Genomic DNA, 17,074 nt, shown 5'->3' with positions numbered 1-17,074 from the left:
TGCTCTGTCCTCCAAAATTGAGGACAGAGCAAGACATAAGACAATATTTTCAAAGGAATGTGAGTTATCAATCCGTTGTCTTGATTTTATTTTGTGTCAGTTAGAAAATGCTAACTGCCCAAAATCAAGTCCCGGTAAATCTACATAATGCAACCGCAAACACAATTGGCCCGTGTTCAGGGGGGGTAAGCCGGGCGGGAAGGGTGATATTGGTCATTGCATTTACTCCTACGGGCTGGCGCGGTACCTGTCAGCGGGGAGTGCATGTTGGGCGGGAGGAGTAGGACGAAGGCTCCTAGTCAGTAGGATACGACAGCAGTGACAACACAGAACTGTGTGTGGGGAGGAATCAATTGTCACGACTAAATTGGGGAGAAAAAGGGCAAAAAAATGATTGGCTACTAAAAAAATAATAATGAAAAAGAGCACCTGCCCTGCCAAAGATCTGTGCACAGAATGGGATACCATATGGAACCAGATCAGAACAGGATAAGCCTGGATAAAGAATTTGCATCCACTACGAGCAAAGTAATACAGTATCACACAAAGCAAATGGAATAGATTGGATTCTAGCTGAAGTGCACTATGCAAGCAGTGGGGTGATTCTCTTCTCGACCAGCTTACTGACTTCTCGACTGGCTTACTGGTCTTCTTTGAAAGACCACCAACAGACACATCACAGATGATGATGACTGTGCCCCCATACATACAAAGGAGCTCAGTGTGAGCCGCTTCTCTGAGGCAGCCAAGGCCTATTTAACCAAGTACTCTACCAGCCACCATCTCATCATCACCATCATCAACGGCCGTGATTTCACCTCGAGAAACCATTTAGGAATGAGCCTCCTGATGACCCTCCATTGGCGGAGGCCGTCTGTCTTTCAGCAAAATAGCTTTGGAACGGATGACCCAAACTTGGTGGGAATAATGCTCAGCTGGCTGCCTTGAATAGCAGTTTGGCGTGAAAGGGTCAAAGGCTGAACGATTAATCGTTTTCAAACCGAAATCGCGATTTGAAACCACGCGATTAGCTAATCGCAAAGGCCGCGATTTTTTATTTATTTATTTTATCATAATTAATAATTTTAATATTAATATTAATCCCAGAGCACCCGCGGGACTTGTCTCCTTCTCTCCAGAGTGGCTGCCTCTCTCTACAGGGAGCGAGAGGGCAGCGCCCCCCCTCTCTCTCTCGCTCTGTCCCTCTCATAGTTAGGTCCCTCGCCGTCGGCTGCGAGTATTTAAAGTTTGTCGAACGGCCGTGTTGCGCAACTTAAGTCCCCGATGCCGCGCGTAGCGGTAAAACATTATTTTCGGTGCGACACAAGTAGTGTAGTAGTAGTGTTGCTCCTATCTATGTTTGTTTCTGTAAGTGTAACTTATATTTTTCCCATCATTATTAAACTATTACTGTTGGATGCTGAGATTCAATGTAAACAATACGATGCAAAGCACTTCCTGGTTAGTGTTGCCAGGTTTTGTGAGAGAAATAAGCAACCATGTCTATGAAAACAAGCCCAAAAGAAGCGACTATGAACTGTATCTTTGTCACTTATGTACAGTGGTGGAAAAAGTACTCAAATGTTGTACTTAAATAAAAGTATCAATACTGCAATGTAGAAGTACTCTGTTACAAGTAAAAGTCCCAAATTCAAAATTGACTTAATAAAAGTAGGCCTACAAAAGTATTGGTATCAAAATGTACTTAAAGTACCAAAAGTAAAAGTACTAATGTTTGAAAATAGCAATCTACAAGCTCACAACACGTCGCATCGCGGCGCGTTGTGAGCTTGTAGATCGGCTATTTTCAAATGACCTAATAGGGCTAAAGTGGTTAATGTAGGTTTTATAATATTATAATTTGTATTGTGTAATCTGTAACTAGTCACTAAAGTTTTCAAATAATTGTAGTGGAGTAAAAGTACAATATTTGGTTCTGAGATGTAGTGGAGTAGAAGTTAAAGTATTGGAAATTAGAAATACTCAAGTAAAGTACAAATACCTCAAAATTGTACTTAAGTACAGTACTTAAGTAAATGTACTTAGTTACTTTCCACCACTGCATTATGTATTCTGAGTTTTTCACTTCCAAGGAGTAGTAGTAATACAATGTACAGTAGGAGAGGACTTTGCCTTGTGAGACAAAAACGTGTTACATTTTAGTTGAATGTTAATCTACATAAGCTAAATACTGGATATCAGTAAATATGCTTCTGGAGCCATAAGTGAAAGACCTACTTATTTCACTGCTGTGAATTGTTTACACAAAATGGTAATTACCGGTATTTGTTTAATTTTAATTTTAATTTTATTTATTGAACTTCATTTCAGAAAAAGCTTCTCTTCTTGAGCCATAAGTTAATGAATTAACAAGTTCAATGTTGGGTTGTTTACAAAAATAAGCTATTTCTATTCCAGCTAAATGTTTAAATATATACATGGGAAAAAAAGTACTTGGAAGATACATGTTGGAAGCAATGAAGCAATTCATATCTTTTAGTTCTCATCCTTATTTATTAGAATCTAGAACAGTAAATAAATGGTATGCCATTTGGTAATGTTCCATTACTTCCAATTACTTTTTAAACGTACACAGTGAATACTAAACTGAAGCTTGACTTTAAAAAGAAATTCAAGATTTTTTTTTTAAGAAAAAATCGCAATCAAATCGCAATCGCAATATCAGTCAGAAAAATCGCAATTAGATTTTTTCCCAAAATCGTTCAGCCCTAAAGGTCAAGGTCATAATCAATGGCAAGTGCAAAATGACATAATCACTCATATCTAAGCTATAGCATAGTTTGGCAATGTGTGGCAGTGTTGCTAGAGGTATACTTTATACTGAGTTTATTCTTTCTAGTTGACAATAAAATATAAAATATTTTGTAACCACTCCGGTCAAATGTTAAAAACAGTTACAGTAAAGTTGTACATGCACTGACATCACACTTTTGAACGCTTCACGCTTTATCCGAGTAGTGAGTACTGTACCAAGACTGAAAAATAATCCACAATAATTCAAGTGTAAAAAAGCGGCACTCCAAAATAAATATGCATAGACAGGTCTCAGTTTCCCATTTTTAATCTGACGCGTGTCAGCGCAAGGCCTTCATCAGAGCAAGTTAAATATCGTTAACTCCACTTGAATTAATGTGGAATCTTTTTGACTACGTTTTTTTAGCTGAGCACCCACAGCCAAGGAAAGCACACAGAGGAAGTGCACCTGATCCGGCTTTAGATACTGTTGGAGACTGTTGGAGTGTTTTGGGAAAAAAGGTATGATGAGATATAGGGCATTTCTTCGGTAACAGACTCAGTTTTACTAATAAATCAATAAATAGATATTCTCCATATTCTAATGTTCACATCTTACTGAGATGTCGAACCAACCTTGTGTGTTCAAAATGAGGATTATCAAACCTTTACATGCTGGAGACAGCTGTTTGTGTCATCACTGTCACCAGTGACAAATCTTAACAATAAGCGGTAGACGGCATCCAGTGGATTCATGGAGACAACCCGCCATCCATCAAACATTGAAAACACCCGTCTCAATGCAGTGAACCAGTTCAGCATTCCTGTATGTTTCCATCACCAATGACATTGACAACAGACTTGCCAAAGCAAACAGTCAGCTTGTCCAGTTCAATGAACAGGTATAGTATGAGACAACCACTCACTACATAATTATTACATCCAGAAACCAGATCTACAGGACAGGTGTATTTACTATACTCTATGGCTCAGAAAACTGCGTCCTGAAGCAGATTTAAGCATCATCAAATAAACCCTGCTGCTTTGTCAGCTGCCTCACACATGGAGGACACAAGCATTCCTCTACATGGGGCTGTGTAAGCGTGGCACGATACCAACTCTCGGTAGCAGGCAATGGAAAATGCAAAATGACAAACGTGCCAGTTGGAAGGGTGTCACCTCTGCCGAGACCTCCATCTCACCCCCATCAGGTCATGGAGCTCTAGTGTTCCAGACCTGCAGGTCAAGGATTGGCTTATATCAGTGGTTTTCAACCCTTTTTCATGCCAAGGACCCCTAAATTGATATACATTTGGCCGCGGACCCCCATCTGAAAATGTTGTGACAGGGACGCCCAGAAGCAAGAAGCAAGGATTTGAGTTAAACATATTTGCTTAAAAATAAAATAAAGACAGTTTCACGATTTTTCAAAAATAGCAGATCTACAAGCTCATAGCGCGGCACTCGGTGCCGCGCTATGAGCTTGTATATCTGCTATTTTTGAATAGCCAAAGCCAAGAATAGCCAAAGCTCCTTGGGGTCCCCCCAAGGACCACTGGTGGTCCCCGGACCACTGGTTGACAACCACTGGCTTATATGGACACCAGTGAAGGCTTTCTCAAAGCAAAGAGACCCTAAAACTAGAGATGCACCGATACAGGTTTTTTCAATTCCGATCCGATCCGATATATCAATTAGGATATTTTTCGATATCCGATATATATGCCGATATCCGAGCAAAACTTAAATACAAAAAAAATGCATTACCTTTCAATTAAAGACATTTATTACTGAATATTTTAAAGTACAATAACAGTAGAAAAAAAACAAATACACTATGATCTATCACCAAAAGAAAATACCTACAAATCAGAGGCGTCAATTGGGTATGGCAGGGTATTGCAGCTGCCATACCCTGGCTCCAGAAAAAAAAAAAAACACATTCCGATTTTTTATATCGGAATGTGGATCGGTTATGTCATGTCCGATATCCGATACGTGAAATAAGTCATATCGGTAGCCGATACCGATACGGTATCGGTATCGGTGCAACTCTACCTAAAACTTTGCAAGTGAAGACCCAGCCACTGTGTGTGTGTGTCTGAGACAGAGAAAGTGAGAGGGCATGTGTGTGCGCGTAGTTGTGTGTGTGTGGGAGAGAGTGAGTTCAAGTGTTTCTGTGCATGTGTGGAAATATACAGTATGCATAATGAATGAGTGAGCGTCTTTGTGTTTGTTAGTGTGTGTGCGTGTGTGTGTGCGTGCGTGCGTGCGTGCGTGCGTCTGTGTGTGTCTGAGTAAATGTTTCACTGATAATAGTGTGTGGAAAAAGATGATATTAAGAGCAATGATGGTGAATGTAACTCTGTAAGGACAAGACACCTGTCCCTATAGTTAGCTTCAGGCCAAACAAGCTTCACTAACATGGAGTTCATATTCACAGCAAATGAGCCAGATACTGCAGCATAATACAGTGTGTCAGGTAACACAGAACTTAGAAAACACAAGCTCCCTCTCCACAGTCTGATCCATCATAAAACAGCTCATATTCATGGCCCAAAGTTTCAATTCAATTTAAAATAAGAGATGTATCATATATCCTGTAATACTGTGTGCCACACGATATAACTCTGGTATCGGCTGGCCCTTCATTCAACACACTTACCTGTCCAGACCGATCATTCAGAACTAACACGGAGGCCTGAGTTCTAACCACAAGGATTCAGTGCAGGTTAACATGAGTGACAGAGCCCTCCCATGGTGGCCGCATAACACAGTTTAACTCTGGTAACCCCCACCTGCAAGACAAGACGCCGTTCCCCATCAGTTAGCTTCAGGCTAATCAATCATAGCAGACATGGAGGTCATCTTTCTCATGACCTGTCAGACTCCACCTGCGTGCAAAAATATCATCTCTGGCAGGAGTGTTCCTGTCATATTCCTGGGCTGGCAAATCCGTTGATTGACACTTCCTGGAGGCCAAGTATTGAGTGCCATCACCTTGGGTCACGCTCTGCTTGCTCTGTTGGGCATGAGAGGTTAAGAAGGCCTGTTGGGAGCATTGAAATAAATACAGAATGGACATTTCCATTCATAGCTATATGGGGCTTCCGTGTCAAACACAGAAGAGGTAGTAGTCAACCCCTGGGGGCCTCTGTGATGCGCTTGTTCGATATGAAGATCCGTTGGTTATACTGTAGGTATGCATAGCAAAAGGCGGCGGATCTCCCTGGAAAGTAGATGGCGGTGAACATGGAAGCAGAATGCTTCATGATTGTCTATCTATACTTTTTATCCCAGCTGGCAGCGTCGCTCAAATAGTGGTTGAATCGGTGGGTTGAGTCAATCCGTCACAGACTTTGGTCCCAGACAACATATTTAGAAAACTACGTTCTTGAATGCCATGGCATTTTCTGTGCACCTTCATGGTCCCAAGAGGATGACCCCTGTACATTTTGGTGACCCCATGGACTTTCCTCTAGAGCACCACCATTAGGGCAGAATTTCCACTTGCACACATTTCACTCACAAACAAGGCATGTCAAAACTACTGGATGGAAAGCCATGGAATTGTCAGTGCATTTCCATTCTCCCCATTTGATGACCTTACAGATTTTGGTGACTCAATGACCTTTCCTCTAGCACCACCTTTAAATTAAGCCAAAGTTTCCACTTGGGCACAAGATATCTCAAACAACACATCACATGGACGGCAGAATGCCATGAAACTCACTGCGTGCATACATGCTCCCCCGAGGATGGCCCCTTGTGATTTGCCGGACCCAGTGGCCTTTCCTTTAGCACCACGATATCCCAAAATCTGCACAGATATTGCAATAAAACGTAATGCACCCAGCAAGGAAGAACCCTCCTGATTTTAGCGACCCGATGGCCTTTATTTTAGTGCAGCCCTCAGGCCAGAATTGTCAACTTTGCATGCAAGATACAATGAACTATCTTATCCTACTGACTTTGGTGACTGTGTGGCCTTTCCTCTACTAACTCCTTCAGTGAATATATACTATATGCCTCAATATATGCCTCAAGCATGCACTTTCAGCCCCACGGTTCAAACCACTTTGGTCTGGTTAGGTGTAAGGAGCAGCTCTCCCTCTAGGGCATACATGGGCAACTGGCGGCCCGGGGCCACATGCGGCCCCCACCTTCACTTAATGCGGCCCGCAGGTTAATATTGGAATACTGATATATTATTGATTTCAGCTGTTTTTTTCAGCTGTCAGCAGTTACAATTCCAAACATGCAAACATGACCCTCTTTAAGTACTTCTGTCTATATTAGTAGCTTAACTCTTTCAGTGCCAAGAGTATTTTCATAAAGTACTCCCCCAGTGCCAGCAATTTGCGGTTTTTTAAATTTTTTAAATTTTGTAATTTTTCATTCAAATAAATGATCTGATTGGGTTTTTAAACCCATAATACAGTTCTACCAGTAGAGAGCAACAAATCGACACATTGATGACCTCGCTGGCTCACTCGCCCCCTCCCAAACAGGCTCACGTCACATCCGGTCATAACCGGATGTTGACATTTTCGTCAATCGTTGATCGGGCTAAATTACGATGCGATACACGACTACGATGACTGATCGTCACCCAGACCAAAGAGAGTAGACGTGGACCTCTCCGTTCGCTTTTTATACCGTGTGAAAAAACGTGACTTTCCCTATTCTGGCCGAAAATGACCGCGGGAAAAAAATGAGAACCGGAAACGGAATCTGCGTCATGAAACCGGAACCCAATGAGTCTGAAGGAGTCAGGAAGCGAAAGTGATCATGAAAAATAAACAGAATAGCGCGACCACAGTCAAAAGTTAAAACTCGGGATTTCTCGTGCTGGCACGGAGGGTACTCGGGAAAAACTCGGGATATCTCGGGGCGTGGCACTGAGAGAGTTAATGACAAGTATTACAATTCTATTGTCTTTTTTATGTATTCGTATTTAAGTTCATAAAGGTAACATAAGTAAATGCATTTGAAATTAAATGAAAATGTTACTTTTCAGGATACTGATTCAAAAATATCAAAAAATTAATCAGGATTCCAAATAAAAAATATCAAAAATAGCAGATCTAAGCTCAAAACGTGTCGCAGTGCGACGCGTTTTGAGCTTGTAGATCGGCAATTTTTGCTACTTTTGTGTGACAAAGAATGGCCAAGTAAGTACGGCATTAATTTAAGAAAAATACGGAGGTGTCATCCCGACAGTATATGTAATGTGGCCCTCTGGAGTGAGTGTGGAAATATAGTGGCCCTCTCCATCATCAAAGTTGCCAACCCCTGCTCTAGGGGCTGCTGGTGGGGCCTCATTTATCTATGATTGGGAGTCATTTTTTGCAGATTGTTGTCGCAGGGGTAAAGTAGCTGTTGCTAGTCGGAGGTTGCTTGGAGAAGAAAGAATGTCTCTGATGTGATATCACTCCAGGAATTCCTTGCAACCTTTGGCATATATGCTAAAAGATGTGGAAATATTTGCAGCTATGCAACTGTTTGATGTCGTCAGCCACTGAATGCTGAGCTTTGAAAAGTCGACTTCAGACATAGGCAATTAGTATACTTGAGAGTCTTCGTTTTTGAGCATACCGTATACTTTGTATGTATGTTTAATCCATTATTATGTTATATTTATCTCACGCGTCGCATTGTGAGCTTGGCGATCGGCTATTTTCAGCGAAAGCTTTCCCCACAATAACAGAAAATACACTAGTATTGAGCACTGAGGGATTACAGTTACCCATATGGGGTTTAAGTGGTTAAATCATCAAGTCGATTAATGATCTGTCACTTTGATGTTCTAGTTGGAGAAAAAGAGCGGTAAAGAATGTGAACTTGAACATGGATTAGTTTTTTTGCCTCTGTATCGTGCTTTTCCTGATTTGTATTTTTTTTCCTTTTTACTGATGTATATTTTGTGTCAATGTCTTGTTGCCCGTTCTTTTTGTCTTATTTTGTTTTTGTCTCTGTTTTGTTTTTGTCCCGATGTTGTATTTTGTGTGTCTCTGTAGTCAACATGACATCCTCATTGGAAACAAGTCCGCAAGGACTTTTATGAACGGACCTGTTAGACAAAGTATTTTAAATGTAACTGTGCTGTTTTACATTTTTTGCCTAATAAAATATTCAATCAATCAATATTGAAATGTAGAAAAAAAAGAAAAAGAAATAGAATATCCCTAACTCCTTGTAAGCGATGCGGGAAGGGTGGGAAATGGAGCGTAAGATGGTGTTGCATGCATACTGCATGGTGTTTAACACAGTGGTTCAAAAATGAAACACGGGAGGAAATTATACAGCATGTGGACCCATGCATAATAGAGATAATCAGGATCACCCCAAAAAAATTCTGGCATTCTATCATTCAACAGCAACAACAAAGACATTGCAGGCAAAGAAGGGGTGGGACCAATCAATGAGGAAACAGTCTGTGAACCCAAACCGTGGCCGGAGCATGTTCTTACTAGAGTGCTGGGCTCCCTCCCTGTGGTGGAGGAGATTAGGACTGTGGCACGAGTGTGGATTCATTTAGTCTCCCCAGATCAAAGAATCAGCGGGAAACAGAGAGAGGTGTGCAGATGTAGGGGCCTTGAGAATAGGCTGAGTGCAACCTTTACTTCACTGACTCTCTCTGCTCCCAGCATGAAATATTTTACTCTCTCTCTCTCTCTCTCTCTCTCTCTCTCTCTCTCTCTCTCTTCTTTTACCCTGCCTGCAGCAGTGTGTTGCACGTGTAGCCCATTGTAATTGTCTGGTTGTTTGTGTGTGCTTATTTGTTTGTTAGCAAGATAACTTAAAGGTGGTGTAAGTGATATTGCTTTGTTAATATAAGTGTCTCTATATTCTGATCGTAATCATTGCTATAGAGTCTCTATTCATGTCTCTCCAGCACTTAATAAACAGAAAATACACTTTCAGGTCAGGATACCAATTTCATTCAATCAGGAGAGATAACTCATACAGGATACATGGTTAACAAGCGCAATTGGAAGTGATGAAACAAAAACTGAAATGGACAAACAAAATTGGAACTGGAATTATATCAAATTGAAGCTGATAAATGGGATGTCTCTCCTGATTTGATGAAATTGGTGTCCACCTGAAAATGTGTTCTTTTATATACATTATACATTTTATTATTGGACTGTAATACACGAATCCACAGAGCGCTGCCAGTAGCTGACGCCACCATTGCTTGCTGTGTCAGACTCTGTCCGTTCTGTCCATCTGTTGACGTTACTCTTTACCTGCTTGGCTGTTGGAGCAGCCATAAACTACACAGGTTTGTCCCGATTTTCCGTACATCTTTGTAAAGTTAGTGTTAGTAAAACTTAGTAAAAAGCAGTTAAAAGAGTAACGTGAGCAGTCAGTGACAGCAGCTGACTGACACCGCGCAGCAGCAGCTGAACGAGTCTGACACTGCACCAATGGTTGCACCACCTACAGGGCAGCGCTCCGTGGATTCGTATATATAAGTATTTAACAACCTAATGTTATTGTTATTGAATGTGAACACATAGATGGCAATTATGGCACCCAACCTTCAATATATTTGAGGGAATGTGAGATTGCTAAATATTACATATACAGTAGTATGGTCAACTGATAAACTTGTGTGCATTATTTAATCCAAGCTTCAGTAGAACGCAATTATCGCCAGAACCTTTCTTGCAGCTTTTAGTCTTCAACTACCACAGCCATAGATGATAGGACGTCAAAGTGAAGTCTTTTAATTTACATTTCGCTGTCTAAATACAGTGTTCTTACCCACATGGATTATGGAAATTGTAGCTGGCTATGTTCCTCCTGCTTTCCAGAGACAATGCTAAGTCCAGAAGGCACAGCTTGTGCATGGTGAAGGGCAGGCCAACAAGGACTATGGATACGTCATAGACCTACAGAGAGCAATTGTTAGGGGATGTGCTGGAAGTCCAATGGACCAGATGACTGATGAAAATACCACCAGCAGCATCATGGATCTAGAAACTTTGCTGGTAGGCAGCATGCCTGCCTATTCTTATTGCCAGGGAGTTGTCTTCAACTGCCAGAAGGTGTTATGTATGATGTAGACGCTCAAGTCATACAGTCTCCCACAATTTTCTAATATTTGAACCTACCCACCTGTACACTGCAAATTTGTATAAAATAAAGTGGATGTCAGGTCATTTCTCACTTCCAGTTTGGCCTGTGCTGTCAATTATACAGTAACTCCTTCTGGAAACCAAATTAGTTGAAGCCTTAGCTAGCTAGCTAGCTGCTTACAGTAGCATAAATGGAAATTCAAAAAGACATTCTAAAATATCTTATAATAAGATATTTAAAAACTTTGTATTATGTACAGTAGATGTGTAGTATGCCTTGCTCCGAGCGCAGAATATTCATGTATGCCGTCCTGCTGACACATTTTTCAGTGCTTTGCTAGCAGCATTCCCTCTCCAGGTGGGTTGGCATTTCCTGACAGTTCCCACAGGTACACCACCTGGCCTTAAGCTGAGTGGGTAGAGAGGCCGTCTGGGAATCGGAAGGTCGCGATTCACCCACTGGCCTGTCAATGTGTTGAAAGGTCCCTGAGCATTTACACTGCCGTGTAAATCCATTATATCTATGAGAATTATGGCCAGTAGTGTGACAACCATCACCTCATTGCGCTTGTCCACAGACAGGGTTGATGCAGTCTGTGAAAACACAATTATGACTTTAATGGGGATAGAAAAACATTCAGCTTGTAATATGCAATAATGAAGCTAAAAGCAACAATACGTTTATCTATAAATAAGACCCTATCCCTAACCCTCAATATTGGATCCAGGGATAGGGGTTTGTGCGAAATAATCTTCAGAGAAGTACACAGACAGCAGCACACAAGAGTCTGTACTCAAGTCACAAAATGTACTTTAATTTACAGTATTTTAGTGTCTTTATTCCACTTCATTAAATAATATTCTTGTTCAGGTTACCTGCTCCGTTAATGACATCTTGACTTCTGGAAACAATGCTGAATAAGTTACTTATACTACGGTAACTCGGCCACCGGTGTGACACTAGAAGTTCTACCATCTTGGCTGTAGCTCATCATTAGCTCTCTCCACCGGGAGAGGTAAAGTGCACAATGTTACAGACTGCTGCTTTAAGTTTTACATTGAAAGGTCAAAGTTCAAGGTCACAATTGAGAGATGTGGAACGAGAGGTTCATTCAATCAAAGTGTGCACGAGAAGGTGCATTTGTTCAATTTTACAACATTTATTTTACTGGGATTTCTCTCCCTTTCTCTCCCCCTCCCTCTCTCCCTCTCTCCCTCTCTCTCTCTCTCTCTCTCTCTCTCTCTCTCTCTCTCTTGCTCTATTCTGTCAGTGTTTTAACATTGTTGGTCCCCACACTTGCTCACTCTCTCTCTCTCTACCTTTCAGCTCAGCTTTTCAGTTTATAGTTACGGGGGAGGATGACTCACAGCGTTTGCTGACCTGTACCCCGATATTGCCATTAATGTGTTTCCACAGAAGAATGTTTTATGGCCATGTGGGCTCCAAACTAAACAGTAGGTACAGTGTGTCCCTTTGGTTCTGTCAGAGATATATGAATAAAATCATCTCGCCAGGCAAGTGAACTCAGAGCCATTTGCAGACAGTCTGGGGTTGGGTCGGTAATGGAAACCCATATTCCAGAGTCAAGATAAAGAATGGGGCGGCAGGCGCTATACGTCTCCATATAGCCCCCAGAATCCCGAGTTATACAGCGTGTTCATAGAAAGTGTTAATTGAATTTTAAAAGCACTTTTTGAAGTTTTCCTTCATCTCCTGTGACATCCACATTAGAGGCGAGTGAACTCATGAACTGCTTTTTTCATCAAAGTGAACCAGCTGCAACGTCTTAATGCCAGGCCCGGGGGAACCTTCCTTTTGTTTAACAATGAGGAAGAGAGAGAGAGAGACAGACAGACAGACAGACAGACAGACAGACAGACAGACAGACAGACAGACAGACAGACAGACAGACAGACAGACAGACAGACAGACAGACAGACAGACAGACAGAGAGGAAGAACGAAGGAGCCACTCCCTGGTGACTTGACTGTGTTATACCAGTCAGTCAATATATTGACGCATGCTGCAACAGCTCCAAGGGTAAAATCCCCTCAGAGAGAGGGAGGAAGACGAAGAAGAACCGAGGATGTGTTTATATTCATTTGTCCTCACCTTGGAGACTTGCGTGCTGCTCCCTTCCACCGCTCATGAATAATAAACGTTTGGCCCGGCCTAAACTGACCCCTCAGCCGTTACGTTAGATGATGGATCGGTGCGAAACCCGTTTGACCTTCCTCTGAACGTACTGCTGTTGCATTGTCTCATTGACACTTTTACAAGTTTGCTGAGACAGCAGACATAGACTCTGAGTGGCGGTGAGACATACAAAATGTCTCCAGACAAATGGACTTCAAATATAAAACTTTGATACATTCATTGTGATGATAACAATGATAGGCCCACCACCATCATCATCATTGTTATCAACACAATGAATGTATCAAAGTTTTATATTTGAATGATAGGCCCACCGGGGGCACGGTGGTGCAGTCGGTAGCACTGTCGCCTCACAGCCAGAAGGTCCTGGGTTTGATTCCCGCCGGGGATGCTGTGGGCGCTGGGGGCGTGTCCTCTCCTCCGCGTCATCAGTACCCATACCCTAGGTGGGGTTGGCGAAAGGGCCTTTCTGTGTGGAGTTTGTATGTTCTCCCCGCGTCCCCTAGGCCTAGGGTAGGTACCCTCACAAAAACATGCTGTAATCCTGGTCTCTATACTGCCTGCCCCTGGTCAGCCGGGGCGCCTGATGGAGGGGAAAGGAACTGGTTGGAATAACGTATTCCTTCCACGCGCTGCGTCCTACCGGGGAAACTCCCCCCTGTCAGGTGATAAGAAGGCTTAAGCTCATGCATTGAAGGAGGCATGAGCTCGGCTCTGGGCTCTCCCTAGGCTGGCAGAGGGAGTGTAGCGCCCAGGATTACTTAGACAATTGGCACTGGGTGAAGAAAATGGGGTTGCAAAATCATGGGATAAAAATGTAGGGAAAAAAAACGAGGAAAAGAAAACAATGACAGGCCCACCACTGTAGAGAACAATAAATTGCAGAATGATATCACTTATCTCTTTGAGAAGATATTCTGTTGTTTTTTGGTGCTGTTACTTTTGGGTGTTTGTTTTGTAACTGTAGTTAGGCTATATATTATTAGCCTGAGCATTGCTTGACAGCTTCTGTGAAAAACAAAACAAAAAAACATTGATGGTGGTGGTAGAGTATGGTCCTCTAAAAACAAGATTCAAATACCCCAAGTCACCTTAAATGGCCTATAGCTGCCCTAGAGGCTTTCTCAGATTTGTTCAAACCCAGCATAATATGTACAGTATGTGTGCGCGCATGTTAATGTGTGTATAGATGTGTACTTGTTTTCTTGTATGCACGCCTGCATACACATGAGGCTGTTTTACCCACTCTGGAAATAAATGTCATCCCTAGTGAATGAAGTCGTCTCCTGTTAAAAGGAGTAGACCCCTCACTTCTGAATAACTACAAGCCTATCTTAAAATAATCAGTTCTGGCAAAAGTATTGGAGAACCTAGTGTGTAACCAGATGGAGTTTTAATGTGACAACACACAACAGTTTAGCTACTCTTCAGTCAGGCTTTAGAAAACAGCATGGGACTATATACTACAGCAATGAAAGTGATAAATGATGTAATTGATGCTATGGATAGGAAACAGCCCTGAGTATCACTCCCCCCCCCCCCCCCTTTATCTGTAGTCCCTGTCACTGCCAGCCGTACTGTTGATCTGCGGAGTCTAGGACAGTGGTTCTCCAAACTTTTTCACGTCAAGAACCCCAATTTAGTATTTGTGCCAGGGACCCCCATACAAAATGATTCCAAAATATTCAAGATTTTTGGAAATAGCAGATCTACAAGCTCCAAGCCAGAGGCAGCTCCAAACCAAGCCAGGGGCACCATGGAGGAATCAAACCCCAATCTCCTTGGTTGTGGCCAGGAAGTTTACCCCCCAAGTCAGCCGGACACCTTCCCTTTTCATTGACCTGTCAAAAGGATTTTGAAGTACTCCAAACTGCTTTATAGTTCAGGTTAAAGCAATACAATGCAGGTCCACAAATAACTATTTTTAGCAGCCTCTGCTGGTCATTACCGTCACTGCAGGCCGTTCGTTTATTCCTGCGTTACCCAGACTTCCATTTGTTTTCACCGGAAGACGGAAGCGTTTCAAAAAGCGTTCTTTTAATTGTTTTATACTATCTGTGGATCGTTTCTCTTAGCCAGTGGAGCTTTAGTTACCGTGAGCTGTGTTTTCTTTTTCTGTTGTTTTTCGATCTTCAAATCCTACAATCACTTAAAAACAGTGTGAGATTATTTTTTGTTATTAGCGCGGTAGTTCCTGGCCAAACAGGAAACCGGTGTGGAAGTTCCTGGCCAAACAGGAAACCGGTGCATTTCCTTTTCCGTTTTCTGGCCGGATGACGTCATTTTCACGGGAATGGCTAACCTAACCACCATTTCAATAGAAAATATAATAGAAAAGGCTTTCGGGGGCGAAATTCATGGAGTGGGTGTTGTGAAATATTTGCCACTCACTAAAGATATACTATTTTACTTTAGTTTTGTTGAAAAAGTTACCTAGTATTACTTTTAATACAGACAAAACTAAGCTGATGGTTTTAAGCTGAGTACAAGAATAAAGCCACAGACATTCTCACACAATCACTACACAGGGGCAAGGAACGCAGTTTTTTTTTATAGACAACTGTCTCACTTTTAAGTCTCACTTAGGTGTAATAAGAAAAAGAAAAAAATAATAGTGTGTTTTTCTTGAAGTAAGAAAGAGGCTACCTTCTTGCTGGTATAATATTCAACGATTATATACTAGAGGTTCGGGCTGCTATGCGGTCCTCACTCCTACTTTGCACCACTGATCCAACCGATATGTCTGAGTCATAGTGTCGAGGGCTTTGTCAGGGTACCTACCCGTTGTACCCACCTTTGTTTCCTTTGTGTGCCCATATATGGAGATCTCAGTAACTTCCGCTACCATGGTGAGCTGAAGTTTGTCAACAACTTATAAATCTCAATCATATTGTACCCTTTGTATGAGAGGTAGGTTGGCGCTGAGTCACACTGGTCTCACCTCTTCATTTATAAGACCATTCTGAGACAGATGCCATCATATTTATGCACATTCATTACACTGCAGGACTATAACATCTATCATCTACATTCTCAGAAGATTGTCCTGCTAACTGTAATAAAGACAAAAAAGCCTTCCAGTTGTCTGACACTGGAATGAGCTTCAAAGAACTCTGAAATTGCAGGAGCTTTATATCGCTAAACAATTTTAAAGCGAGGGTTATAGTCAGGAAGGAAAATTAAATGCAGGTTTGTAAATGTTTTGATCCTTAAGTGGTAACATTGTTAGAAATAATCTTGCCCTGACTTGAACGTGCAACTTTGTTTGTGTTTTTTTCTTTTTGATCTTTAATTGTTAGAAGGTGGCCTAACCTGAACCAATTCAATGTATAATTGAATTGTATGCGTCTCTGAAACTTTGTGCTGTTTTTCTTCCCTCTCTTGCAAAAGAGAATGTGCAATGTGCTGCATGTGGGTTGTGATTGATGTGCAACACAAGTTGGATTCTTTGCTAAGTTCTTTTTGATAATATATCATTCTGCACAGTTACAGATGGAGCGCTTACAGTATGTACACAAGATACAGCAGTGCAGCGCACAGAGTCTTGTGGTAGAATGGATTAACCCATTAAGACCGGGAACGCATCTAAAGTGTGTGTCATTTTTAGATTTCTTTGGGCTATTCCAAAATAGCAGATCTACAAGCTCATAGCGCGGCACCGGGTGCCACGCTATGAGCTTGTAGATCTGCTATTATTTTTTTATATCGTCGAAAATATGTGCAAATCTTTGAATATGATATATATTTTTAAAGCAATCATTTGTAACTCAAATATTTTCTTCTGCGAATTCTACAAATGTCTTCAGTTTTCTGAAAAACGTATGTCGCTATATGAGTGGTTCTCAAACTTTTCCATGTCAAGGATCATCCAAAATGATATTTATTTGGCCGCGGACCCCCATCTCAAAATATGTTGTTCCAGGGACCCCCCAGAAGCACAGATCGGAGTTAAAATTTTTCGTCTTAAAACATATATTCAAAGATTTCCACAAACTTTCCACGATTTAAAAAGAAATAGCAGATCTACAAGCTCATAGCGCGGCACAGAGTGCTGCACTATGAGCTTGTAGAT

The sequence above is a fragment of the Gymnoscopelus braueri genome (genome assembly GCF_963280865.1).
Source record: "Gymnoscopelus braueri genome assembly, chromosome: 2".
Classification (NCBI taxonomy): domain Eukaryota; kingdom Metazoa; phylum Chordata; class Actinopteri; order Myctophiformes; family Myctophidae; genus Gymnoscopelus; species Gymnoscopelus braueri.
The sequence above is the reverse complement of the archived record's forward strand: the minus strand, read 5'-3'. Positions refer to the sequence as shown.